The following is a 27,691-nucleotide window of genomic DNA, read 5'->3' as shown; positions in this document are numbered from 1 at the left end:
TTCCACTCATCAGTCTAGGCTGGGCTCTACTTGTGGGTGTTGCTTGGTTTGGCAGTCCAAGGCTTCCTCCGCCCTCGTCTTCCCCTTCTCCAATGAGCCTAGTTTAAAGCCCGCTGGAGGAGATCTGCCAACCTAGAAGAAAACACACGCTTACCTTTAGGAGAAAGGTGGAGCCCATCCCATCTGAGCATGTCTCTTGTTGTGATGTGCGGGTCATTGTCGAGGAAACCAAAGCCCACCTTGAGACACCATTCCTGAAGCTGCCAGTTGGTCTCTGCGATACACGTCACATGCCACGTCCACTCACAGGTAGGACAGAAGAGAAAACCACCTGTGTGCCTATCTCCTTCAGCACCCCCCCCAGAGCGTGGTAGTCCGCCATCAGGTGATATGGGCTTCTCCTGGCCGCATCATTAGTACCCACGTGGATTAGGACCATGGGGTAGTAATCAGTGGGCTGGATCATGGCCTGGATCATCCCCTTCATGTCCTGAATCTTTGCTCTGGGTAGGCAGTAAACCTCATGTGTCGAAGGGTTCTGGTGACAGATGGGGCCCTCTGTACCTCTCAGGATGAAGTCACCTATGACAATCACTCAACGCTTTTTCCTCCGGGACTGCTTAACTCCTTCATCCTGCTCAGATCATGGAGAGTGTGGAGGTGCCTCCTCTCCGGTTGCCTCCTCTCTTTCCTTCTCTTCCAGAGTTGCCAGGGCCTTGTACCTGTTTTCCAGCAGGATTAGAGGAACTGGAACTGATGTGTTAAGAGCAGCCCTCGTTCTGGAGGTGACCATCTGCCACTCTGCAGTGGAGGGCACTTCCTGAGGTGCTTCTTCCTAGGGTGTGTGGCTCTGCAAGGAAAGGAAATAGCTGTCAATTTCATCCTCCACCTCTCTGATTCCCCTCAGCCTGCTAACCTCCTCCTGGAGCTCCCTCACCTGTGCCCTAAGGCGGGCACCCACAGGACAGGTGTGGGGGTCCCCAATCTCTGCCCCTCCTGGGCAACTCCTGCAGGCCAGGGGGTGGGGGGACGCCAGCCCCTCCATGGACTCTGTCTGGGTGGAGGCCTCAGACAAGCCCTGGGTAGGCTGCGCCCCCCCAGGCTGGGGCCCTGGCAGCACTCCATGTTGACACCATTGTAGGAGCTGCTGCTTGTTTATGGCTTAGTGTGGTGCTTCACCCTGCCCTAGCAGGAGTCTCCCTCCTGGCCCTTCCTGCTTGCCCGCTGGCACGAACACTGATGCAAACACTGGTGCGCTCTTACAGAGTGTGCCTGTTTGTGCGCTCTGTTTGCGCGGCATGGCTTGGAGTGCGTCTCCCTACCAGCTCAGCTAAAAGAGATCCAGGGGGCTTCGATGTAACTCTGGGTTCCTCCCCTCCCATACCTCTTTCATTTGATACTGCTTTACATCTAAGCCACATAGACTAGGTACAAACATTCAAAAAACCCAAGTTGAAATTGATCTAGGTTATGCAGTATGAATGCTGGGTACCCCCAGAGGCTGGGGGCAGGGCATGGTGAGCTCCTGCAGGCAGTGGTGGTGCTGTTGGCGGTGGGAGCATGGCGGTAGCAAGAGGGGAGCTCCTGCAGGTGGCCGTGGTGCTGTTGGCAGTGTGGGTTTCGGGGGAGGGTGGCAAGCGCTGACCAGTGGTTGGCAGCTACCCACAGATGCTACTGGCAGTGTTGGCGGTGGCCAGCGGTGATTGTGGACCACCCACAGATACCACTGGTGGTGTTGGTGGCGAGTGGTGTCTGCCAGCAGTGTTGGCAGTGCGTTTTCACAGGGGGTACACCACCACACTCAGAGGTTGTATGTGCACCCATGTGCACTCCCTGTGCATTGCCAATGTTATGCAGTTTTCTTTAAGTGGCATAATTTAGATTGCTAGTGAACCAATTTCCCTTGCCTTTAGTGGGTGGTGATGGGGCAAACCCTAGACCAGGTTACACCATTTTTAAAGTAGTCTGTGTGTCCTGAACTTCTGTTCTGTTATGGATGTAAACTGCTTTTGTATGCTGAACTTATGTTCTGTTACAAGTATAGACTGGTTTCCAATCACTTATACTGACTGGTAAGAGTGTAATATGTATACCTGGACAGTGGGAACAGATGGGAATCTGCCTGAGTTACTGAATGTAGCTTTTTAGTTATCTGATCAGGATTACAGTCATGACCCTATGGTCTCTTGTTCCCACCTATCCACTATTCAGTGTAAATTGTGGGGACAGACTCTTCTAGTCCCCCTTTATCATTGCAGATTTTGTGACTGGCAGAAAACATGCCAGGTGCAAGGGTAATTCTCATCTCCCTCTATTTAGGGACTGGGGTATGTCCTAAAGCCTCTCCGCCCCCGCCCATGTATATATATTTCTAAAATGCTTAGCTTTAGTATTGTGCATAGGAACAACCTATTTAGAATAGTAAACCTTCAGCACATTTCCATTGTGGAGTATGAGACTACTAGAAACTCAGATGCATATATGGTTATGGGGAAGAGGCTAGAACAAAAAAGTGGGATGTCTTCCAGGCCAAGGCAGAGGAATAGTGCTTTGTTTTGCTGTAGCCACTAGGTTAAGATCTGAGGCTGCTATTAATGGAAATAAAGACTGCAGTAGAACTACTCACATATGTATAGTTAAGCATGGGCAGAGAATGTATGATATATGTCTATATTTTAAAAATAGCAGGTAAATGACAATGGAATGGAAAATATATTAAAACAATAACAGGAAAAATTGTAGATTAACATGCTAACAATTTCTAATGACAGGTGACATGCTTAAAACTTCCTCCCTTTTTTCCCTTCATTATCCACAGAGTTCTACACTGCTCTCTTCTGGGACCTGTTAGTAATTAATATACTTGAATCCCATCTGAGCTGATGGGAAGGAAGCAGGTGAGCTAGATGCTAAATCTAACAGGCAAAATGTACAGGCCGTTCTTACTTTTTCACATGAGACTAGAAGGGTTCGTCTGCCCGAGTTCAAATCTTCAGCAAATGGCTGGCTATAGCTTTAGGAATGATACTCTTCTTTTTGTCCTTCTGATCTTCTGTGATTGAGCAAGGCAGAATTCTGGCAAGTAGATACCTCACAGCCCTGCAGTCAGTTTGGGATGTAGATTTGAGTTGTGATATCCATGTCATAGTGCACATGCTTTGAGAAAGTAGTTAGGAAGAATAATTGAGAGATTCAGTGTGAAGCCACTGAAAGCTGTAATTTAAAGTTTCAGAAGCCTCAGCACTAGTATTACCATTAAAATTTAAAGTGACAGAAGCCCAATTATGTATGGTTATTTTCTTAAATAAAATCATATTTCTCTCCTATCTGAAAGATTCATTTCTGCCTACCAATCACTGTCAGAAGAACCTATCTTTGTAGCTTCTAGTGTCAGAAGAGATGGTTAGCCTCATCCCTGTGACAAAGAAAGAATCAATGGGAAAGCAAAGCTGGGAGCCTCTTTGGAGACAGCAGAAGAGAACGATTTGCATGATAATCAGCAATGGATTCTCTCCTGTGCCAGCCTCCACATTAAAGAAGTGAAGTACAACTTTAATAGTAGCTAAGCAGAGACCAAACAGGAGCTTCAATCCTACTTCCAGGGAACTGGTGAATTGATACCCAGTGCTGTGGCAAAATTAAACAACCTATTAAAAAAGACAAAGCGGAATGAATGAGCTTGGAGGGCTTTCTGGCAAGCAGTTGTTTAAGAACCTTGTCAAGAGTTCCTGATGCTTTTGCATAGTTATTGTTTTTTAATTTTAAGATAGAACATTTGGTTATTACTCCAACTTCCCCCTAAACAAGTACCCTCTTCTCTTTCTTTTTCCTATTAAAAAGACTCTTCTAAGCTGTTTAAGTGATGCTAAGTCCAGTGAGCTGCAGGTAAGAAGTTCCTAACATTTACATAAACAGTTAATAAGACTGATTTTAAAATAACAGTGGGATGGGCAGTCTGGGGAACTCCTATTAGTTTAATAGATTGCTACCACTGGTCACAATTTTGTTGGGTGTTTTTCTTAAAGCCTGGAAGGCTGCAATACTGTGAGAATCTGAACTTTCATGGAAATGGGAAGTTTATAGATTTTGTTGTTGCAAAAAAAGCCTGAAGAATGTGAGCATTAAGGCTAGGTACAGCCATTCAAAAGGCCTGAAGTGAAAAAAATCTAAGTTATGCGATTTTCTGTAAGTGGCGTAGTTTAGATCAGTAGCGAACAGAGCACACAGTCACACTTTGGTGGGGGTGGGGGTGGAGGGCAAATCGTAGACTGGGTTCTGTCCTTTTTAAACCAGTCTGTGTGCGCCAAAGTTCTGTTTTGTTACAGGTATAGACCAGTTTCTGATCACTCATACCAGTAATGTCTGTACCTGGCATAAAGGTTAAAAAAAAACAGGAGGCAAAACTCATTATTGCGGGGGAGGTGGAGGGAAGGGAGTGGGAATGACTTTAAGCCATTTTCATGATTTTAAATTTATTACTCTTGCATATTGAATATTTGTACGGTTATGGTTGGTATTAACCATTCTATGGATAGTCTGTTATAAAGGGACAAAGTCTTTTTCATTAGTGTAAATCCAAAGCAACTCCTTTAATTCTGAGCTACTTGGGATTAATAGTAAATAGAATTTGGATCATTGCCTCTATAAATACAGTCTATACATTCACTGGACTGGAACTGCTATGGAAATTTAGATAGACATAGTCACAGAAACTACAAAAATAGTTTTTCACTTTATTACCAATATACACGAATTTAATTAATGACTTTGATATTTTCTGATGAGTTTACTGACATAGAAATGACTTGGACAGTCATATATCCAGGTGGGAAGGATGATGGAGTGATTTCTAAAAACTCGATAGAATTAACTCGTCTTCATTACAAGTGATATCAATATATTACATTGTTTTCCCATTGAGCTGCCAAACAGCTGTTTAAAAGATCATGACATAGTTAAGGGATATTATTAAATAAGACATTATGAAAATATTTCAATGCTTTTGGTCACCTTCAGCTAAAACAGTTGGCATTTATAAACCCCCATGTAACAAACTGGAAATGATGAGAAGGAAAAGCAGAGAAATCCCTGGTAGTAAACTAGACAGAGTTCATTGGGACTGGTTAAATATGAAAGAGGTAGAAGGATGTTCACTTTGAAGGTACCTCTGGGGAAGCAGAAAAAGATGGTAAAAGCAGAGCATAGAAATACATTCACTAAGAGTAATAGTATAAACTCTCTAATAGCGAGGAATTACAAAAGAAAACTGCAGAACAGGCTATGGAGATAATGCTGTGATGCACTGGATCATTTCACTGTCTACCACTGAGATCAGAAAAAGAGAACATCAGTGAAGTGGGCTTTTAATTATGAACTGCAGACTCGGCAGTAACAGTTTTCTGAAATACTGGCAACTGGCTAGAATTACACTGTACAGTGTATAGATCCACATGCATTCAGTTATATAAATATGCAGTATTTGGAGTTATTTTAAAATGTATTTATTGTTTGCATACAGATACCACTCAGGAGATGCAATCATTTGTTTGGAACCCATTGTGCATGGTGTTGTGCCAACACAGGACATGAAGACAGTCCCTACTCCAAAGACTTTTCAAGTTAATCTGTGCACAGGGGAAGTGTTACAGTGCTACCGAGACTAACACTGCATCTGGACTGGATGGGCAAAATTCACCCCACTGGGTTTTTCCATTGACTTCTGGGTGGTTGTACAAAGGTGAATTTGGTTCTGTGGAGCTAACTGACACCTGTGGCAGCTAAATGTATGGGAGGCGCTGGAGAGGCAGGTTTCTCTAGCAGAGTTTCCTGATAAGCATTTTCTCAAAGGAGAAGTGTTTGCAGACACGAGGCCTCCCCACCCTGAAGATCTTGCCTATATTAGGAAAAGATGTACATGCATTTCCCTTGCCTGGACCTTCCTCTTCTTTGTGGACTGGAACTCTGTTCTCATAGATTAGGTCCCTCTTCTCAGTAATGTGGGGGAGGCCCTTAGTGACTTCAGGCAGCTCCATACTGCATTGGCTTTTGGCTGGATTGACACATGCCTTATGGATGGCAGTATCAAGAAATATTGCCAGTTCCTTTTCCCCCCATTCCTCAGCCTTGACCCTAGGAAGAGCATGCATGCATGACCCCAGGGGAGTATATTGGAGTACTGATTTAGGAAAACCCATGTAAGGGCAAGGACACCAAAAAAAAGAGCATACTTATGCTCTATATAAAGGGACAAAGCAATGATCCACTGTCAGATTAAAGGCCAATCCAATTTTTAGGTTATGTACTCTATACAGTTCTTACCTGCTTTAATTTTTAATATCAATGTTCCTTTTAAAGTACCAGGAGCAATATGAGTTTAATGTGAACTCAGAGGGCCATGCGATGCAAGCATAATTGACTCACCAACATCACCGGCTATATTTTTTCCTTTCACTTTCCTTAAGTCTGCTAGAATTTTAATGGAAACCAAGCATGTTATAATGTATGTGTTTGATACAGAGCTTACAACATAATAGTCAATATTGAAATTGGATTTGAATTACTAGGTAAGTAATTGCCAATAAGGAAACTGGAGTAAAAAGCCTGTGGAAAGATAGAAAGTGTCTGCAGGTCACAAGTGAAAGAAGCCAGAAGTAAAATTGTTTATGGAGGTCAAAGGCCTCACTTTTAACTATTATGGTATCAAGGGACTGAAACCACATTTTTTGTGTGGCTTTCTTAGGTAAAATTGGTGTTTTTCTCTTATATGGGAGTCTTGTATCTTTCTAATAATCAGTGTCACAAGTAAAAGCCAAGCAGAACTTGTAAATGAATAATATTTACATTGAACCTTTGAACTAGTGGGCAGATACTATCACTCTTTTTCAGCACAGAGTGCCTAATTCAGTGTTTAACTAACCTTACTTTTATCTTTGCTATTTCCTCTTGAGCTAGATTATCCTCTGTGCAGTAAACAATGAAGAGTACTGTTATGTCCTGAGCAGTGACTATAACCTGTCCTCCCCTTAATGACAGGTTTATGTAGTTTGTCAAAACCCATCATCTGAACAGATCAGATTGAATTACTTCAACAACTGGTGAATTGGAGGTACTCATGTGGTGAAATAAAGGCAGAGAGGTGTCTGTGCTTATTAGATGCTTCCAATAAGAAAAATCAGAGTCACACTGAAAGCTGTCATCTAAGTTGTTTTCCAGAAGCAGAAACAACTTCAGAAAGTGAGAAAAAGAATATTTGTTACACTCAAATGTATTTACCCCCAGGAAGGAATCATAATCATTAATGCTATCATTCTGTTTCTAAGGATGCTAAACCACTCTAGACTGTATTAAGAATAGCCAGAAACAGATTGGCAGAAGAAAAGCAGACACGCCCATTCAAGAACTTATCACACTTGATATTTCTGCTAAAAAGATCAGTATTGATAGTTTTAATGGAGATAATATTTCAATTATCAGAATTAGGTTCTGGAGTAAACAAAGCACTGAGATGAATGGGCATTGAAGGTGGTTCAAGCACCTTCACTGAACACCTTCAAGAGCAAACTGGATGCTTATCTTGCTGGGATCCTATGACCCCAGCTGACTTCCTGCCCTTTGGCTGGGGGCTGGACTCGACGATCTTCCGAGGCCCCTTCCAGCCCTAATGTTTATGCAAACTGTCTGTTCTCTCTGAACTTCTGCTTCTGTCTCCATAGATTTTGTAAATCAGCTTTGCATACGTTTCTGCTTGGAAAGTTGAGTTGGTAACTCTTGCCCTCATATTGCAAACACTGAGGCAATATGAGCAGTTCTGTGCACGTGAGTTATATTAATATAACTTCAGAGACTTCACTGGAGTTACTGGATTTATACTAGGGAAAAACAAGAGGAGAATCAGGTTATGTAAAGGAAGTAACCGGGGTTTGTGGTACTCTTTCCAGCTCTGCAGACGACTGTATCTGTGGTCCTGATTAACTCTCTCCATCTCAGTGTATCTTTCTGAAAGATAAATATAATAATCGGTTCCCACCTCATAATGGCATTAGGAGGCTTTCAAGTAGTCCTCAAATAATAGGGGAGGGGGATAGAAATGTACAATTTAATTATTGATAGAGAACAGCTGGCAAGTTAAGACACATTATCTTACAACATCTTTTTAGCCATTAACAGACCTTAACTGAAGTCTTATGAAAATGTTATTTGTACCTAGATAGAGATGGATGAGGCCCTTAGAACTGTAGCTGAGACAAAGGAAAATGCTGTATAGCTGAGACAGCTCATTAGCAGTCCAAGCTGTGATGGAATCAGCACTTGGGGTAACTCCAAAACCACCTACCTACTCAACTGGCTGGGAAGACAGTTAGAAGGCAGATTCTAGTGGCAGGATTAATATTTCCCATAGCTTGGCTCCTATGATTTATGTTCCTGGCTATTAAAAATAGAAGAAAGGAAGGTTTCAGAGCTGTGTTTGTATTCCCCAACAGAGCTGTTTGTAATTTCTATTTTGCTTGGGATTTTTTTCATCTTAATCCATTATCAGACAGACAAAAACAAAGACTTAGTGATTCCTATCTTGACCAGTGGTGTAAATATTAGACATGCACACATTTTTGAAAATGCACTCTAAGTATTTGGCTTAATTGCAATTTTAGCAGTGTGTTTTATTTTTTCTAAGACTGGAAAAGGTGCATCACTGATTCTACTATTCATAATCTTTTCAACAGGAAAACCGGAGCGTTGAGGAGAAGCAAATAACAGCTTATCTGCTTGCAATGTCTCCTCAGGACCCCTCCACAGATAAATGAAGATAAGCTGTGTGAATGCATCTTTCTTCAGCAATAAAATGCACTCATACATTAAATGAATAAGTGGATCCTTCTTTGCTATCATTCCACACAAATTTTCTTTCAAGCTTCCTTTTTTCCTCATTTTCCTCCCCCAGTGCTTTATTGTGTATAAGTATAAAACACATGAGTAGGGCTGGTTGGAAGCAGAAACATACAAAAATATGTAAGATTTGAGAGAAAACAATGAATCCACCATTCACATACCCTTCACTTCTTTAGTTTGCCTTAGGAGTGTTTTTGACCCTCTCCCATAAAAGGCAGCACTGTCACTAGCAAAAGGACTTTGCAAGCAATCTTCTTTACTTTGGCCCTAATTCTGGAGAGCACTTAAACATATACTTAATACCTTTCTTGTTTAAGAGAGCACATATTTAAATCCATTTGAAATCAATGGGACCTAATCATAGATGCTCATGTACTTTCTTGAAATGGGGCCTTTTTTTTTTATTCTAAAGGTGAAAAGGTTTAAACCACCAAGAAAATGGGGCACAGGCAAAAACTACATACAGGCTAGGGACAGAAATTACATATAAACTGGTATAAGTGATTGGGAAGCTGGTTAAAATATGTAATACAACAGAAGTACAGTGAATATAAACCACTTTCAAAATGACTGAAACTGGTTTAAGAAAAACCTGGATGGATGTAGTATCAGATTTAACTGATTTAGGTTAAATCAGTTTACTGAACATCTGTCCCAGATCCCCTCTGGACTCCAGTTAACTCACAGTCCCCCCGCACCCCACCTCCCTCACAAGCCACCCTTGCAGGGTGGGAGGGCTAGCCTTGTCCCAAACTGTCTGCTCCAGCAGTGCAGGGGGCCATGCTCTAGCACTCTGCCCCCCGGCTTTTGGCCTGAGCATGTGGCTACATTTCCAGAATTGAAAGGGAATGTCTGTTCACTTGTTTATCGGTTCAAGCTACGCAGCTTAGATTAACTTGCTAAGATTGAATCGATTCAGCCTCAGGCTTTTTGACTGTCTGTACTTAGCCATAAGGGCTGCGTATAATTTTAATCGTGAAGGTGTCTCTTATGAGGTACTTCCAGTTCCATGGAAGTCAATGGGAGGTGAGAGTCCTTAGGACCATGTTGCGGGCACATTATGCCCTGTGGATTGGGTCTTACATGTAAAACAGCAAAGCAAACCTTGAGGTACATTGAACTGTCAGATATAATGAGGTGGTGACAGATCATTTTATCAGTGCTCAAGTCCAGATGCAGCCACATGCAGCATTATAACCTGATGCAGGAAGGTTGCTGTGAGACACTGAAAAATAAAGAAAATGTGATCTCCCTACCACCACCCTGCACAGTCTCTCTCATAGCTTGAAGCGAGTCAGCATTTCACACCGTCCAACCACTTTGACATGACAGGTATGGTATTTTCATACCCTTGAATTGCCAAGGAAATCCTCCCTAGAAAAAGTGCAAAAGTTTTCGGTATGGGGGGTGGGGTATAACAATTGGCTTGTAGGCAAGGGTTGAAATGAGCCAATCTGAAACAAATGTAAAGCAATTACCTTTAAAAAAGAACCTCCCCCCCACCACACTGGCATTTAAAAGTTGGACTGATTGTATCTATCCCCTCAAAGGCTGACATAACTAATTCTGATTTGATCCCCAAATGTTTTTTGGGGGGAAGATGAGAGAAGCGGAGAAGATTTGTTTGTGGTAGTGGTGGTGGTGGTGGTGGGGGGGGGGGGTTGGAATCATGCTTTAACTCTAGTTGTTGATTCTCAGAAGTAATTGCCACCCTGGAAAGGTAATTACATATGCCATTGTTTATACACATAATAGGCCTGGAAAGCATGTTCTGCAGATAGAAAAAAGAAAATCCTGCTTTCACATTAGGGCGGTACACTATGTATAGTGACAGAATGCCACAAATAGCATTCAAACCCTTGCATGTTAGTGGTTGATTTTTCTTGATGCATTTGTGTGTTTGGAGTGGGGTGGGAAGGTTGGGGGGGAAGGGATAAAAAGCAAGGAAAGGGGTGGAGCAAAAAAGACAATTTTGTTGTGTAGTAACCACAGCACACTCCATTGCTTTCACTGCTCAGATTTGTATTGCATGGACATGACCCATAAGAACTGCTTTAAAAGTTACTTTCTTGAAGGAGTATTTTTTTGGCATACAATTATTAATGACTGGAATGTAGATCATCTGTTGAATTATATCAGATACTTGAATAAAAGGGATACTATGCTAATATTAGCTTTTCTAATCTGAATGACTCTGAAAGTAGACCAGACAGTCTGACAGAATTTTGGATAGTGCTTTGCATCATTTTTTGTGCTTTTATAAAGTGAATTTAGGTCACAAAAGTCCAGGTCTACATTTTAATGCTTTCCCTCTTCCTCTGTAACACAACTCAGTAGAAGGAACACACCATACTGTGATATTCCTACCAAGCGTGGTTTTTAAATGCAAACATTTAAAAAAAATAATATTGCAAGCATCAGGACTAACAAAGAAAAAATACATATGTATTTCAATATTGAACCGAGCATTGTTAGATGTCCAAGCGATTCAGAGCGGCCCATTCTCTGCTGCAGTGTCCAGCAAATTGCATGACCTGCTTGTTAGGCTTGACAACAGTGTTTTACCTAACAAAGGCCTCAACAGCTCAGAGCAGCAGTGGAATGTCGAAATGAGCACATTTCACACACAGATGTGTGACCATAATAGCCTATAAGAAGATGCATGTGGTGGAGAGAAGGGCTTGGGGGGTTGGGGAGGCTAACAGTTAGCAGTAGGGACATGGCCCTACTGACCACATTTAATCAGCCCTTCTGTAAACAATTCAACATTTTCATTGTTCTCTAAAAACTAATAAAGAGAAACAAGCACTTTTCATTCATCTTGAAGTAATTTTCTGTCAGGTTTGAGCCCCTTGTGGCCTACAGCTTGTGCATTGCTAGCTGTGTGATACAACAACTATTTCAATTTATTTTACAAACTCTGGCCATTCACATGTCAGTTAGTGTTCACCAAGCCGGCATCTGAAATTGTGCAGTTAACGAGTTTTACAACATTTCTATCAAGAGAAACTGTTTAGCATAACTGACTCTTAAGGAGTTATTATACCTCTAAAAATCCATTTTAAGGGGCATTATTTAAATAAAATAGAAAAACGGTTCACTGCCTTTTAAAGGGGCTACAAAAAAAGTCCATCAGATCCAGTGCAGTAATCCTCAGCTTAAAGCACTCTTGAGAGCACTTCTGGGAATTATCAGCATAATGAAATGTTTTGTGAAATGTCCAGATAGATTCCTCTACTCAACAATTTTACTGCACTATATTTATTTTCCTCCTAGTTTTTAAAGAAGTGAATTACTTTTTTGAGGGGATGATTCTATGCTGTGCAGATTAACTGAACACATTATTACCAAGGTTGTAGCGTAAGTAAGGGTTCAGTTTGCAGTTAGTCTATATACAGCTGCAGAAAAAAAGTCGGCCTTTTATGCTATACTCAGCTCTAGAAGGGTTAAATCACAATGAGGCTTATGCAGATTTGCATTTCTCTTGTACTGCATTTTTCCCATACTCTTAAACAACTTTGTTACACAATGGCACCTGTAAAATTCTTTATTGAAAACAATTTTTACCCTCTTCATAAGTTAATTAAGCAAACAACAAAGCTGTAAAACTGAAATAGTTTAAAAAGGAATTTCTGAATCTTTTATGTAAAGAAAGACAGATTTCCATGCATTCACTATGATGGCCAATGACTGCAAACTGCTTCATGGTGATGGTGAGTCTTTAATGCTAGCAAACTACTGTATATATCAGTAAATTAATCTTAGCATATTAAATTACCAAGGAGGAATAAAGCTACACTTGCTATGTAAATAACCCATAATTCTGCTGAAAATGACCACTAGTAGGAAAGAAAATATGCTGCAGTATCACAGGAGAAACAATTTACAGTATACTTTTTTACATACATAATTATTATTACAGGTTTTTCTCTTTGCTATCTAGTTCAACTGCTACCTCAAGGTCAAATTTCTTTTAAAGTAATCAGTGTAGTGAATGCAGTTATACTGGCAGATAATGTGGCTCCAAGTTCATAGAGTGATTTTTTCCATTTTTTTCTGAGACAGAGGCAGCTACTACAGTGTTTTGCAACACCATTTACTCAAAGGAAGTTCAGTAACATTTATGGACATGACCCAGTAGTGTGATATCATTCATTGCCTTGGCACCTTCTCAGAATCATGTCATCATATATGGTCCACTAGCATGTCTAGTACTATACCATCAATTCTAAAATTCCTATCTTCCATAGGTTATATTTCTGCTTGGACAGAAAAAAGTACAAGATAGCTTCCCAAGCAACACATCTAACTGATCTACTGAAAACATAAACCAATGGAATAGACACCTCCCTACCAAGTGGATTGAGGGCTTCAGCATGTAAACTGCGTCAGAACTCTGTGGCACTAATGCAGCTTGTACATAGTATTAAGCATGTCAATAGCTACACTGATGTTAATGATTGACTTGTGCACTTAAAATGTGTTTAAGCACTTTGGACTGGTGCCAGAATACTCAGCACCACCTTATGGCACGAAATCTTAAAGAACTAAACAGCGGAAAAAGTAAGGCAGAAGAAGACTTATAAAAATAACTGGCTTAGATTTATGTTAGAGGCAATGGAAACAAGCCAGTGTGTTTAAACAATGTATGTGTGGTTCGGCTATTGGAAGGAGGGGAAGAAAAAAGGCTACTGGATTCCCAGAATATTGGATACCAAAGACATCAAAAATGGAAGTTTAAAAGAACTCAGTGTATAGAAAATTGTTTCACATTCCAGGGGGGAAATTATGGCAGGGAGAAGTCCAGGAATGAATGCCCATTTGGTATGCAACTAACAATAGAGACAAAGACAAAATATTATATTCTCTCGCATATAACATGCCCCCAGATCAAACATGCACCTTGTTTTGGAAAACACAATGTAGAAAAAAAAAGATTTTTTCAGAGTCATGGCTATGTGTGTACCAGAATAAGTCCTCCTAGGACAGTGATCTCCAACCTTTTTAAGCAGGAGATCAACTTTTGCATTTAAAAGCAACCCAAGATCTACCATGCACTGCCACCACCCCTTCTCCCCACCCTGCCCAGCAGGTAAGTCTGTGGGGATGGAAGGGGAGGGGGCAGATTGAGGCAGAGAGAGAAAAAATTATTTGGGGGCGCACCTCCCCAGTATGTAAGTCTCACCCAGCTGGGGCCCCACTCAACTTACCCCTGCTCCTGCCTCTGTAGCACTGTTCCTTACTGTGGGGGCCTTAATTTAGCCCCCACCCCTTCCCTTCTCCACAGATTGACCTGCTGGGCTGGGGCACGTGCGTGCATGTATGTGGGCACTCAGTCCCTCACCCCAGCCTCGGTTCAACTCCAAGAGGCTCTGAGATCTACTGGGAGAGGCTCCAAGATCTAGTGGTGGATCGAGATCCACCGGTTGGTAATCATTGTCCTAGGAATACAAAGTGACCAGGAAGTGTGGCACCAGGAAGTGTGGCACCAGGAGTGCACGTCTATACACATGTGCCCTTAATGTGCATTAAAATGTAGAATTTAGGCTAATTGCACCTAAATTGGATAACCGGAAATTTAAGTGCGATTAGTTAAAGCACATTAGCATAGGTGTAGATGCGACTTGGCATTAACTTTAGTGCTGTGTCTGCTCAGCCATGAGGGGGCTGGCCTGAGCTCAGCCCAAGGGCTCCTGGCTGGCCGCCTCTCCTCCCCCAGGGCTGGGCTGCTTTCTGGCAGTCCCTATCTGCAGGCTATAAAAGCCTGCAGCCATTTTGTGCCCTGTGGCATATACCACAGGAGCCTGGGGTAATACTACCCAGGAGCCTAGCAGGATCCATGTGCCCCCTGGACAGGCCACAGGCTGTCTCTGCCTGGCCTGTCCCTCTCCAGAGATGCTGCTTGGCCACAGGCGAGTGCTGCAAAGGGGTGCAGCTTGCTGCACCCTTTGCCCAGCCCTGAGATCCACCTGGTGCTGCTGCCTGGGTATCTCTGGCAGCAGGACCAGAACCTGCTCCCTGCTGCTGTTCACCCCCAGCCAGCTCCTGTGCTTGCAGGGCCTGTGGTGAAGTGCCTCTGACACATGGCTCCTAGTCCCTGGCTGTGCCCCTGTGCTGGGCGCTGCTGGCGCTATCTAGGGCAGGCCATGCAGGGACAGCTGCACAGGGTTCCAGAGAGCCAGAGATGGATGACCATGTTGTCATCCTCCTCCTCATTGAGCCCCAGCTCTTCCCACATGCACACACCCGTGCCAACCACCAGGGCCCCCAACTGGACCCGGAAGGAGGTATGCGACCTTGTGGCACTTCGGGGTCTTGCTGATGTGCAGAGGCAGCTCACATGGGGTGGGTGCTTGAATGGCCATATTTACAAGGCCCTGTCAGCTGGGATGTGGGAGTGACGGCACTCTTGGTCAGTGTGGCAGTGCCATGTAAAGGTCAAGGTCTTGTGGGCACAGTGGATGGCCATGACCAACTTCAATCATCAGTCTGGTCATTCCCAAAAGCCCATGCCCTTTATGTAGGAGCTGACCCATATTTTGGCATCCCAGGAGACAGTCCACACCCTTGTGACTGCCACCAGCAGGGGTGGCCTGGCCATGCCCCCACCCTGCCCTGATGCCTCTCGTGACACATCACCACAGGAGGGGCCCTTGAGCCTTCGGTGCCCTGCCTCAACCTCCTTCTTAACTGATGCATCCACTGGCAGCTCAGGGAGACCTACCCAGCGGTTGCATCACCTTGGGCATAGCCCCAGACCCTGGCATGAGGATCAGTCAGCCACACCACTGTCAGCAGTGCCAGCTCCTCCCTGGGGGGGTCCCTGGCCAGGTGCCGGCCCACTGCATATTGTGGACCATGGACAGTGGGTGCAGCCAGATGCCGCTGCTGACAGGGAGGCCTATGCCAAGCCACTAGCCCTATCAACCCCAGCCACATGGTAACTCCCATACTGGGAGAGGGCACACCACAGCCCCTGGTCTGGCCTCCACCCTGGACTTCCCCCACCCATCTGTGCCTGGCTACACCAGTCTCCCCCACACCACACAACTGAAGATCCAGCCCCACATAAGGCCACCATGTGATGGGGTCACCACAGCCCCCGGAACCACAGGGAAACAACCAGGGGCACCTGTCCTGGGGTTCTGCCCCTAGGCCCCTCCCATGGCCCCCCACTCTGGGCTTGATCAGCCAAAATATACTAAATAGTTTTCCTCCTGTATATAGTTTGACTCCTGTAAGCAGTTTTTTTTATTGTTGGTGGGTGGGGAGGGTGGTGGAGGGGCACTTTGTTGAGGGGGAATAGTGGGGGTTGTGAGGGCAATAAAGTGTTTTGGTTTCATCCATGTGCGTGTCCTGAGAGTGGTGCTGGGGGTGGGCAGGGGTAGGGGATGTGTGTGAGCGGTGGGGCACGTGGGCTGGAGTGGGGAGTGCAGAAAGAAGGGTTGGGCAAGCCCTCCCTCAGCCAATGCCCTGGACCCCACTGGTGGTTCTGTGACTGTCCTGGGGCCTGGGTGGAGGGGGGGCCTGCTGGGGCTAGCAGGGCCAGAACCATGGTCAGCAGCAGTGCAGGGCACTGGTCATTGCTGGCAGGGACTAGGCTGGAGCAGCGAGGTGCTTGGTGCTGCTGGCAGAGGCAGGGGTAGTCATGGCATGGGGAGGCAGGGTGGGCAGTTAGTTAGTCCCAAGGACTGTTAGTTCTTTACTATAAGTAGTTCTTTATGTAACTTCCTGCAAATAGTGTTTTCACCTCATAAGTCTCATCAAGATACTACCAGCAGCTCATTACCTGCTTCAGGCATAAGCTACAGTGCTCAGCTACCCTGAGAGCATTAACACAGAATTCTGCCATCTTGGCAGACATTTTGGCAGCCGGGTGGCATGCACAATATCTCTGCAGTAAAGCTAATTAGTTAGCTCTGCAGTAAAGTATAACTGTCTACATGTGCACCTGTATTACAGTGCAGTAAATTAATTAACTCCCCTGTAGGATAGTACTGTCCAGGACAACTACTATCGTACCTCAAAGTAGTTATGTGCCTTGAAACACGTGTAGACAGTAACTGTGGCTGGCTGGGACATGAGGGTGCTACAGTGCAGGGACTGCCTGCTGGCTAGCCTCGCGCTGTAGCACCCTTGAGCTCCAGCCAGCCCCTCCGCAGCATGTTGAGCCAGGGTGGACCACCCTTGGGCTGGCAGGCTGACCCCTGGACCTCCTGCCAGGCAGGGCTGCTCCACCGTGGCTCAATGTGTTCAGCATGTTAACACTGCACCCAGGAGTAATAAACTCTGGCATGAACTGTGCCGGAGTTTATTGCTACTTGCTAATTGCATATGTAGATGTACCCAGAACTGGATAACTGATGCTGCTGAGAAGCCATTGCTGATAGAGAAGCTTCTTGGTAGGGTAAAACCCATGCTGAACTTCAAGCTGCAGTCAGCAGTGTGGATATACTTAAAATCACTAGAGTCTGAGAGTCAATCTGTAAAACGTTACTATTTTAACTCTATTCTTGCATATACGTCTTACACATACATTCTTACACATTTTACTGTGTAGTACTCTGCTGGCTGCACTCTAATTTCACCTCTCAGACATATTTCCCCATATGTAGGGTAGGAATCAAGTGGCATAGAGCCGGCATTATGAATTCTACATCACCTGAGAGTTTTTCTTCAGTAAAAACTTCCTCATTCTCCTTTTTAGAGGAAGTTCAATGGCTGCTTGGCACCGCTGAGACAATATAGAAAGAATAATACAGTTGGAAACCTTATCTTTAAAGAGTGTAAAAATTACAATTAATAATAAAAAGTAAGTACTAGTAATAAAATGCCCCAACAAGCATTAGTATTATAGGAAAAGTATTAGTGCACCACGTGTAAGTACAGGTTCAGGTATGAAATTATTCTTCTTACTGATAGTATAGGTAAACCCATCTTATTTTTAAGCTTCCAGAATTTCATTTTGAATCTGTAAACAATTTTGCTGAAAGAAAAGGTAACACAGGAAAAAACTCAGCTCACAGTAGCAGTATTGCTTTTTTTATGGTAAGAAAAATATTCCTATTTACAATTTCTTTCTTTTTTCAAGGATGAGCTGGACTGTTCTCTGGCTTTCAGTGGAACTACACAACAGTGCAACTGTTGGCAAGTCCACATCAGGTTTGGTAGTACTAACAATAATGCCAAAGACCCTTTGCACAGAGACACATATGATACAGAAGAACAAGCAAAACAAAGAAATGAAAACAAGGAACAAGAAAGACAATTCACTATTTTTGGATCAGCATTTGAGCTTACTTTAATGACTTTTAGGTGAACAAGATGATGCAGCTATTTGCTGTGAGTTCAAAATATTAGCCCGTGGATTTACAGCAACGTAGGAAATTACCGTATGTTCATGAAAGAGTAATTGTTTAATATATCGGATCTCCATGAGAACTGAAACCCTTAATGGTAGCTGAGGGTGCAGTCCTTACTGACCAACTTACTGTCTTATTGGACTTACTGTCCAATAAAGATGCATCAGTTATTATATATACATATTTTTCTTTTCTTTTCTCACCAGCAAATGATAAACTCTGATTGACTTCTGGCTACACAGAGAGGTCAATAGTTCACATCTGATTTAATTTTTTGTATAGCCCCTCCTAATAATTTTTGCATTTCAGAATAATAGCAGAATATATGTATTAATGTTCCCACCTGGTTACAATCTCTCCAAAGTAAAGTAGGATCTCATTCATACTTGTACCGCACAAGTGATAGATACGTGCAGGTAATTGTTTTTGATTGAGTTTCAGAATGTGGCAGGTAGACCAAGCTCTTTTCCCATCCTGAAATATGCACATTGATTCATCACTATCTAGGTCAGCTTCAAACTCTGCCCATTTACCCATAGGGCACTGTATTTATGATTCTGTTGTGGTCTCTCTGCTTTCCCTGTCTCTTTCAGCAGGTCCATGTGCTTCTTACACTGAATGGGCTATTTTCAGCTCTCTGCTATTTGTAGACTTAAAAATATAAAGCTGTGCAGCAATTCTAATGATCCACAAACATCTTTTTTTAAAAAGTCTTAATTTTTTAAAAAAGGATCGTGCCTACATCATAAAAAATGAACTCAGATAGCACAGACTATGGACACCATCGCCACAAAAACATCTATGGAGAGGTGGTATCACAGCAGGGCATGAAAATACTTATAGTGTCCATAGATTACACCATATGCCATACACACTATACACTGTACACCAAATGTATATCATATATATTTCTGAGAGAGAAAACAAGATAGAAGAGGAGCAGAGAACTAGAGCGTAAGGGCACACTTACTTGCTATGCGTTTGGGAGCTGCCATCCAGGTGTGTACATTGGAAATCAGGAGGAATAAAAACTTTCTGCTGAAAACAATGAATGCATACTTATTCCAGAAAACGTAAATAAAATTATCTGCAGGACCTACCTTGAAAACTACCATTCTCTTGGTATCAGGTGGCCCCGCAGAATCACCACAGGGATTGCAGAGTTTGTGAGACTGCTTGACAGACTGGCTCTAGGGCAGCGGTTCCCAAACTTGGGCAGACTGAGCACTGCTAATTTAAAATGATACAGCTCTAAGTACCACCAGCAAATTTTTCAGTTCAACCTTAAAGTACCACCAGCATTTTTTTGTCATTTAAAGTAATTATAATAAATCTGTTAACATGTACCACAGACAGGTAGTCTGTGTACCACTGGTGGGACCTGTACCAGTTTGGGAACTGCTGCTCTAGGGCAACTTGCTGGTACCGTAGCCAGCCTTACATATACCCATCTTTCTCATGGAAAAGAGCATGAGAGAGAGAAACAAGTCCTACCCTGATCATTTCCTATGGAAGTCAAGAAGATGCTGGTCAGAACACAACCTACGCAAATAGAATAAAAGCAAAACCTAGACGTACCTTCTGTTATCAGTGGTCTATGCCCTGTCCTCGTACATGACAGGCTCCCAACTGCATATTGCTGAGCGGGCTCAGTCACATGTCCCTTGGGGAAATTTTCTCTGTCATCTTGACTGGCATAAGGATTGCAAAGATACACTACCTGAGGGTTCAAGTGTTCCCTGTCTGCTTAGACACTAACATTTCTTGGACCACTATCACTATAGCTACGTTTTCTGTCTTGCACATGGACCATTGATGCTCTCACCTATCTATCAGGAATACCACCTCCTATTAATAAAACCTGAACCATGAAAAGTCTTTTTGCTAGGATCCTTCCATTAACCATCACACCAGCAACAAATATGAACTTTGATCTGAATGCCAAAGCTTGAATTTTAGGAACTCACTTTATTTATCGATCTATACATTACTCATCTGACAAAGATGACAACAGTTGAGAGAATAGTGATTTTTTAGAAGACTTACTTTTGAGCAGGGAATAAAGGATAGAAAATGGTATTAACTTTTTAGAGGCAATTCAGACATTTGGATACCATGTGCACTGGGACATCTGTACCACGGTTACAATTTAAGCCTTCAGAGGATATAGACTAGTGAGTCTCAACCGGGGTTCTACAAGATCCTTTTAAGGGTGTAACAGTGCCCAGACTTTTTGTGAGCAGGTAACGACTCATTTCTCTATATTTCAGATGCCCCATGCCCACTCTCATATCCTGTGGATGAATGGCACCTCTGGCAGTTCCTCTAGGGGCTCCTACTCCCATTCCCAGTCCTCAGCCCTTCAGCACCATGCTCCAATTGCCTCCCTGTACTCTAAGCACCATACTCCACTATGCGTGGGTGAATATAGGGCTGTGCTTTTCAGCCTGGCTCATTCCCACATTCCTCTCATGCTCTCAGAGCTGGTGGCTTGGGTCACTGGAGGAACAGCTGAAGCAGTGAAGGCTGCTTGCTCCCTCAGGTACAGACTGGAGGCAGGGAGGAGACAGAGGAAAGAGCAGGGCATGAGAGGGTGCTGCCCCTGTCACTCTCACAATCACCAGCCTCTGTGCCCCCAGCGACCACTGTCACTCTCTTTTCCTCCTGCAAGGACTCCGTTCTTCAGCTGTCTAATGACCCAGACTGCAATCTACCCCACTGCCTGTGCTGAGCACCATGCACCAGCTCCTACCATGCTTTCAGGGTTGCCTTGCCTGCTGATGCCTGCCCTGCCACCCTTATATGAATGTCCTGAGAAAATAACCACTGTAAGAAATAAATGCTAAGTTTTTGAAATGCAATGCTAATACCTTTCCAAAAGTTATGGAGAGATGCCTCCAGTCTAAAAAAGGTTGAGAATCACTGGCACAGGCAGTTGTGACAGTTGTATCAATATCAAGGTATACTAATACAAGCTGCTATTATGTACGTGTTATATCTTCATAATTCTGTAGCATAGCAAAGCCATTTCAACTTTAACTCTGTCTAAGTCCACCGAGGGAAATGCAGCCACTGAGTCTTATTTTGAACCAGTCCTAAGGCCTGGTCAAATGCCTGCTGAAATCAGCAGGAATCCTTCTGTTGACTAAACTGATTTAAGACAGGGATGAGAGGCAATAAAGGCATCTACAAGTTAGGTACTTCATTTTCAAGTACCTGGCTCACAGAATGGAATTCAAAGCCCTGAGCTAGGGACTTAGTTTTCTTATACAATATAGGGGAAGAACTTGGTACCTCAGAAAGTCTGCCAAATCCTAGCCAATGGAAATGTTAATCAGAGGAATATGTCTGAGCTTAGATGTCTGAGTCAAGGCTACAGATAGGCACCTGTATTCACAAAGGATCCAGAGCCAGGAATTCAGTCTCAAGGCATGCACTTACCACTAGTCTTTGGAAAAAATGCTCTCACCTATCTATCAGCTTCTTTTTACAATGCCATGGCTTGCGGTGACTATCTCTTATATAATCATCTAGCAGGTAGAGCACTTGCACAGGCGTTCCTTGGTTTAATGAATGAATGACAGTGCCCTGCCTTACCAGTCTATCAGTTCGTTGGGGGTACCCGTTATCCCTTCCACTGAAACTGTGCAAAGAATGAAAGATTAGTGGTGGCAGAAAAAGAGCAAGGAAGAAGGTTTATGGTGGGCATGTCTACATATACAATCAATGTGTTTCTGTGCAGAAAATTCAGGCCCATGACAGCACTCCCTTGTGTATATCTAAATGTGTGCCCCTGTTGGGAGCACATTCCTAGTCCAGGGCTGCTCCCCTGCACATCCAGGAGGAGCTCTAAGCTCCCCAGGTGCCAGCCCCAGACTGGCACAGGGCATAGGGACTTAGCCCCAAGCTCTGGAGGGCAGGGGAGGTAGGGCAAGGGTACTAGAAAACAGAGCATTAGACTAATACACTGCACAGTAATTGCTGCACACATGCAGACGGTGAGTTTTTACTGCACATTGGAGTAGTCTAATGCATAGTAAAGCGTCTTATGTAAACATACCCTGTAGCTTAGTGGCTAGGGGTCTTGGCTGGGAGGGGAAGAGTCTTAGAGACTCAACACCATGTTTATTTTTTATTTAATAGCTATTTAATGTAAATGCATAAAGTAAAAGCAGCGCAAAGTTTAAACTACAGCGTGGTCCTTCCTGCTTACTTTTGGCCCCATTAATTTTGCTTTCTTTGCTGCCCATCTGGCCAGCTTCAATACGATGGGTAGAGAGCTCACTCATCCTCTGGCCATGCTTTTGAATGAAAGTGGCTGTAACTGCTGCATTTTGTGCTGAATTTACTGCCGTAGTTGGTGTGTATGAGCACACCCATTAGACTGGGCCCCTCTGGGTACTGACAACATCCTTATATTATATAAACCAAAGTCAAACTGAAAACCACTGTGCTGGCTCTGCACACCCTCACTGGAAAGAGCATAACTCATGTAAAACTCATGTAAAACTAAGGCAGTGATACTCCTGCTGTACTCAGCACTGGTGAGACTGCAGTTGGACTACTGCGTCCACTTCTGGGCACCGTACTTCAATAAGGACATGGAAAAACTTGAGAGGGTTCAGAAAAGAGCCACCCATATGATGAGGGACTTGCGAGGCAAGCCATGAGAGGAAAGGCTGAGGGACCTGGGCCTCTTTAGCCTAAAGAAGAGAAAGTTGAGAGGGGACTTGTTATCAGCTTACTGCTATACCAGAGGAGTGCATGAGGAGCTCACCTGACCCCAGTTGTCTTCCTGCCTAGAGCGGGGAAGGCCGTCTGGGGGAGGGGGAGTTGAACCTGATGATCTGCAAGGTCCCTTCCAGCCCCTAACAACCTATGAATCTATGACTGAAACCATTAGTGTGGCCCAACATGGGCCAATCGACTGTAATGAGTGTGAAGCAAAGCCCATTAACCTGTGTAAAGACATACTGACACAGCTATACTACTTCTGGTTGGGGAGCTAGCATGTACACAGTCAGTGTGGCAAGCCTCAGTATTACACCAAATTGTTCTGTATAGATATATAGTATGTACTACTTCGCTGATCATTTTGATCCAAATGGCTCTTAGGTAGGAGCTAAGCACCTAGATGCTTAAACTATGCTCATTTGGGCATGAACAGATGGCAGAACTAAAGGCACCCAGGGAAATTTCAGGCAAAAGGAAGGCTTCTAATGAGGTTTAAGGCACATCCAGAATTAGGTGTCTACTAGGCAATATGTTTTATGGGTTACTGTTTTGGGTGCTGGCACCAAACACTAAATTCAGCAGTAGGGGTCTTTTTTTGGATCTGGCTGGAATCATGAACTCTTTGTATTAAAAGAATATCTCAAAATATTCTGCTCATGTAACTACAGCTGAAAAACTAAAGAAAAAGATTACTCAAGGACTTTAGTGTCCAGATTTTTGCCACAGAATAGTCCTCCAATGTGATTCACTTTGATTTTATCTGCCAGCTATTTTTCACATGCTCCCAGCTTGCTCCCAGTTTAACATGCAACATGATTCCATGACATGGTGAAGCCAGTGACCTTCATCTGGAAAAACCATTGTATTATCGAACATTGTTTTGAATGAATTCATACACCAAAGAAGATTTTTTTAAAAAAACCCTTCTTTCACTTTTTCTCCAAAATAAATCCTTGCAAAAGTTGCACTGATTGCATTTAATGATTTTATATCTATTTAGTTACGATGGTGCATCCCTCTATTAAGGGCCATGCTTACTCTTGGCATATATAGAATTGGCTTAAATAGCAAGCAACTGCATCAACTAAAATCTTTTTAAACCAGATGCAAGTGAATTTAAGTATTCACACTAGGGCTTTTAAATTCTTAACTTGATTTTAAAATTAATTGGTTAAACTGGTGCAACCTCTGAGCATAAAGTAGATCTTTGGTTGTACTTATGAAATCAAAGGTGGTTGTAACAAAACTACTTATCAATCAGAAAAATGAGTCAGTCACTTTTGCTCACAGTCATAAGCATCCTTAAACTGTTGGTATTACTTATTTTTATTTTATTTACCCTCAGACCATCCTATTCAACCTCAAAAGGTGGACAGGTGGCACTCTCGAATCCCTGAGTCATAATTCTGCATAAACTCTGAAAATGTAACTGATAATATGTCAATGATTGCTATTCAAAGAGGTTAAATATTACAGCTAATTTCCTCACTGAAATCCAATCCGGGGATTAGCAACAATAGGGAATCTGTTTTATTTGCATTTAATTTGTACCTTCACACTATTATCTTCCATGTTTTAGTTTCAGGAAATGTGGTCTCAGGCTATTATAACCACATTTCATGCTGCAGTTGCACTGTTATTTGAGCTCTAGGGTTGGAAATGACTTACGGAACAAAATAAAGCTAGCATACTTTATTTTAATTATACTAGTGCTGTGTCTAAATACAAAAAAATACTACAGTATATATTTAATATGGAGCACAGATTAACAGTTTTATGAGACATAAAATCTATCTATATCATTTTCTATTTACAAATCAGTTATATATCTTTCAACAAAACAAATGCCTATAGTCTAAAAATGAATAAGGAGAGCGTCAAACTAGCAATCAAATGAGCAGTAAATAACATCTTAATTGGTCTGGAATGCCGGAGTTTGATTTTTTCGGAACTAGCTTTTATTTATTGATCTATATGGCATATTTATCTTTCCAGTGATTTGTACAAGTCTATTCCCTTTTCTCAATATCGAATCCATGTATGGTTTTATATTGCAAATCCCATCTGGGGAACTAGCCAAGTAAGAGAAGCACTGTTGCTTCTGGAAAAGCCATCCATTTAAAAGCTTGCACTGAGGCAAGGATAACTTCACAGTTTTTACACTTTGTCTTCTGATAAAAAGAGAAAGAGAGAGAGGGAGAGAGAAGAAATGCTGCTATTATGAAGTTGCCACCCAGTGCATGCTTCAATAGTTCTTTACTCTTCTCCGGTTTGGCAGCACTGAGAAAACAAGAAAGGATTCAGTGTACACTGGGAAATGTCTTTTAAATGTTCCTGTGTATGTTTCATTTACTAGTAAGGATAGGAAACAGAAAGGGATAGGGTAGGTTGAATATGTCATGTGTATACTCTGGGTTCAGTTCTTAGTAACAGTTCTGCAGATCTGTTTTTAGTATTTTTATAGCATTTCAAGATAAACTGCACTTCACTTTATACATTACACTCTACTGTGCAGTCGAGAACTGGCAAACTTAATCATTCTCAGCCAAGCTGGTTGGCAGAGAATTCAGCTCCTTTTCTAAATACTTAGGTGTCCACTGCTGAAGTCAGCATTGGAAGAAAAAAGAAATCTATCAATGACTCCCTTGTTCCCTATAAAATTATTGCTGGAAATGTCACTCCAAAGACATTGTTTGGTTGTTTTGCTTAGGACTGTTAAAGATCAGCCCTAAAAATACATCTACTGTTGATGCTAGAAAAAAGTTTACAAGCAGAAACATTGCGCCTACTTAATTTTTACTTTTTAAAGCGATTTCATAAACACACTCGAAAGATGAAGCGCTGATATCTGTCATCTTTCTGGTGTAACCTTAACTGCCTTGAAATGAGCTAATGGAATTTTTTGGTATGTCTTTTAGAGAATACATTTGCATTTGACATAATTAGTGGTAGGCAGATCTAGCTACATCCGGGGGGAATCTCAAGACAACTGCTTTGCCGACTATTAGTGCTTAATTTCTGAATGTCAAACCCTGCACATCTTAATTTCTAGAGAATAAGCTCAATTGAACTTGCTCCCCAGTTATGCAAAAACTGCTCAGATAAAACCAAGTGGACACCAATGTAATGAATGTGGTTATTAAATTGTTTCAATTGAAAGAACCCTATTCTTACACCATCATAATGGGAACAATTTATCCCCACTGATCGGCCTGTCTCTTTTTTTCTGAGCTCTCTTTGATCTTGAAGCATATTGCTGTGGTGTGTCCTATTGAAAAGCAAAACTGGGGCAATTTTAATGCTTTTGTACCTTACCAGTGCTCTATTTTTTCGCTGTTTAAAAATAGCTGTTAATTATAAGTGCAGTTTAAATGTCTCAAGTGACCCAGAAATGCAGGTTGGAATGAGACAGATTGTGTGTCTCTCATAAAACAGATGTACTTTCACAGAACAGTCTGAATTCAGCCCTCAATATGTATCTTTCTCTAAGGTTATTTCAATCAGGTATTAAACTTGTCTAGCACTGGGCTGTAAAATCCCACACATTTTGAACAGGGAAAGAGAAAACTAGATCTATATTTACTCCAAGAAGAAAAAGCCTCTTTTTCTAGGTGGGTGTATATTGCTGGTAGTAGTTGTAGAGATGAGGGCATTTCCGTCAGACTTCCAAAACCCAGGAGACCAGATGCCTCATTTAATCTCCAACTCTTCTACCTCTTGATGTAATAAGCTTCTGCTTTTAAAGAACATTTAGTGGTAATAAACTTCCAGGACCTCTTCTTATTTTGGTTGGATTAAGCATTGCATACCTAAAAGTATAAATTATACCTTGAAGATATGAAATTTCAAGCCTTTCTGACTTTTGACTGGCTTAATTTTTTTTTCCTTTCACCAGCACTCCCTTTTAATTCCTGTCCATGGTGAGGTTCATCAATAGAAGTCTGAATAAGCAGCATGCAAATTAAATTAAGGCATGTTAGCGATTACTAGAGGGCCTGAACAAATCAGTTATTTATAAGTCTATTTATTTGTATGTTGTTAGACAGCAATTTACAGACGTTCCAATTCAGCAACGAGAATCTATTTCAACTTTCAGATTAGAATAGAGTGTCAAGTGCAATGAGTTTGATGATCTCTCCCCAGTCCCTAAAGATCAGTGGTACACATTTCAAAGCCACTACCACTTCATGAAGCTGAGTGGTTTAATGGTGAAGGAAGCCAAGGGTCAACTGATCTTGGAATGTACATCTCTCACCCCCAGGAGAGAATGACACACCTAGTTAAGGGGCGAATGCAGGACAGGAAAGCCTAGAATGCACAAGGTAAACTTTACCTGCTCTGCAGCTAAACTGGAAACTTGAGTCAAAAGAGCATTTGAAACATGTTCCTCTCTGCTTGATTGTCAAGCTTGCTGCAGCTTTTACACACTAACGTACAAGTAATGTAATAAATTCAGCCTAGGAGCTCATACTCTCAAGGCTTTTAACAGGCTGGGTGAAAGATCTACATAATCATTTTATGCTGGAGTTAGCGTAAACTGCTATCATCCAAGGAATCGGTTTTTTGAGGCTAATTTCTTATGAATAAAATTGGTCTTGCTTGGAGTTTCAGGGTTTGGGAGCCCTTGAAGCTTCTCCTGGACTTCAGAAAAAGTGTGAGCAAAATGGGCTGCTTTGCATTTTGCTGAAGTACTATGAACCCTCTACAAC

General features: G+C 42.5%; 1 long non-coding RNA gene across 1 annotated transcript in view; it reads left to right on the top strand.

Annotated features, from left to right (window-relative positions):
• LOC149868245 (uncharacterized) overlaps positions 1–8,821 on the top strand; it is a 94,178-nt gene extending 85,357 nt beyond the window's left edge. The window contains exons 12-14 of the long non-coding RNA XR_016441209.1: positions 2,819–2,897; positions 3,841–3,885; positions 5,519–8,821. This is a non-coding gene — a long non-coding RNA (uncharacterized LOC149868245). The remainder of the gene's footprint in view (positions 1–2,818; positions 2,898–3,840; positions 3,886–5,518) is intronic.
• Positions 8,822–27,691: the final 18,870 nt, after the last annotated feature.

This window comes from Crocodylus siamensis, chromosome 3 (genome assembly GCF_052110815.1).
Source record: "Crocodylus siamensis isolate JL-2025a chromosome 3, ASM5211081v1, whole genome shotgun sequence".
Taxonomy (NCBI): Eukaryota; Metazoa; Chordata; order Crocodylia; family Crocodylidae; genus Crocodylus; species Crocodylus siamensis.
This window is presented reverse-complemented; position numbering and strand designations above follow the sequence as displayed.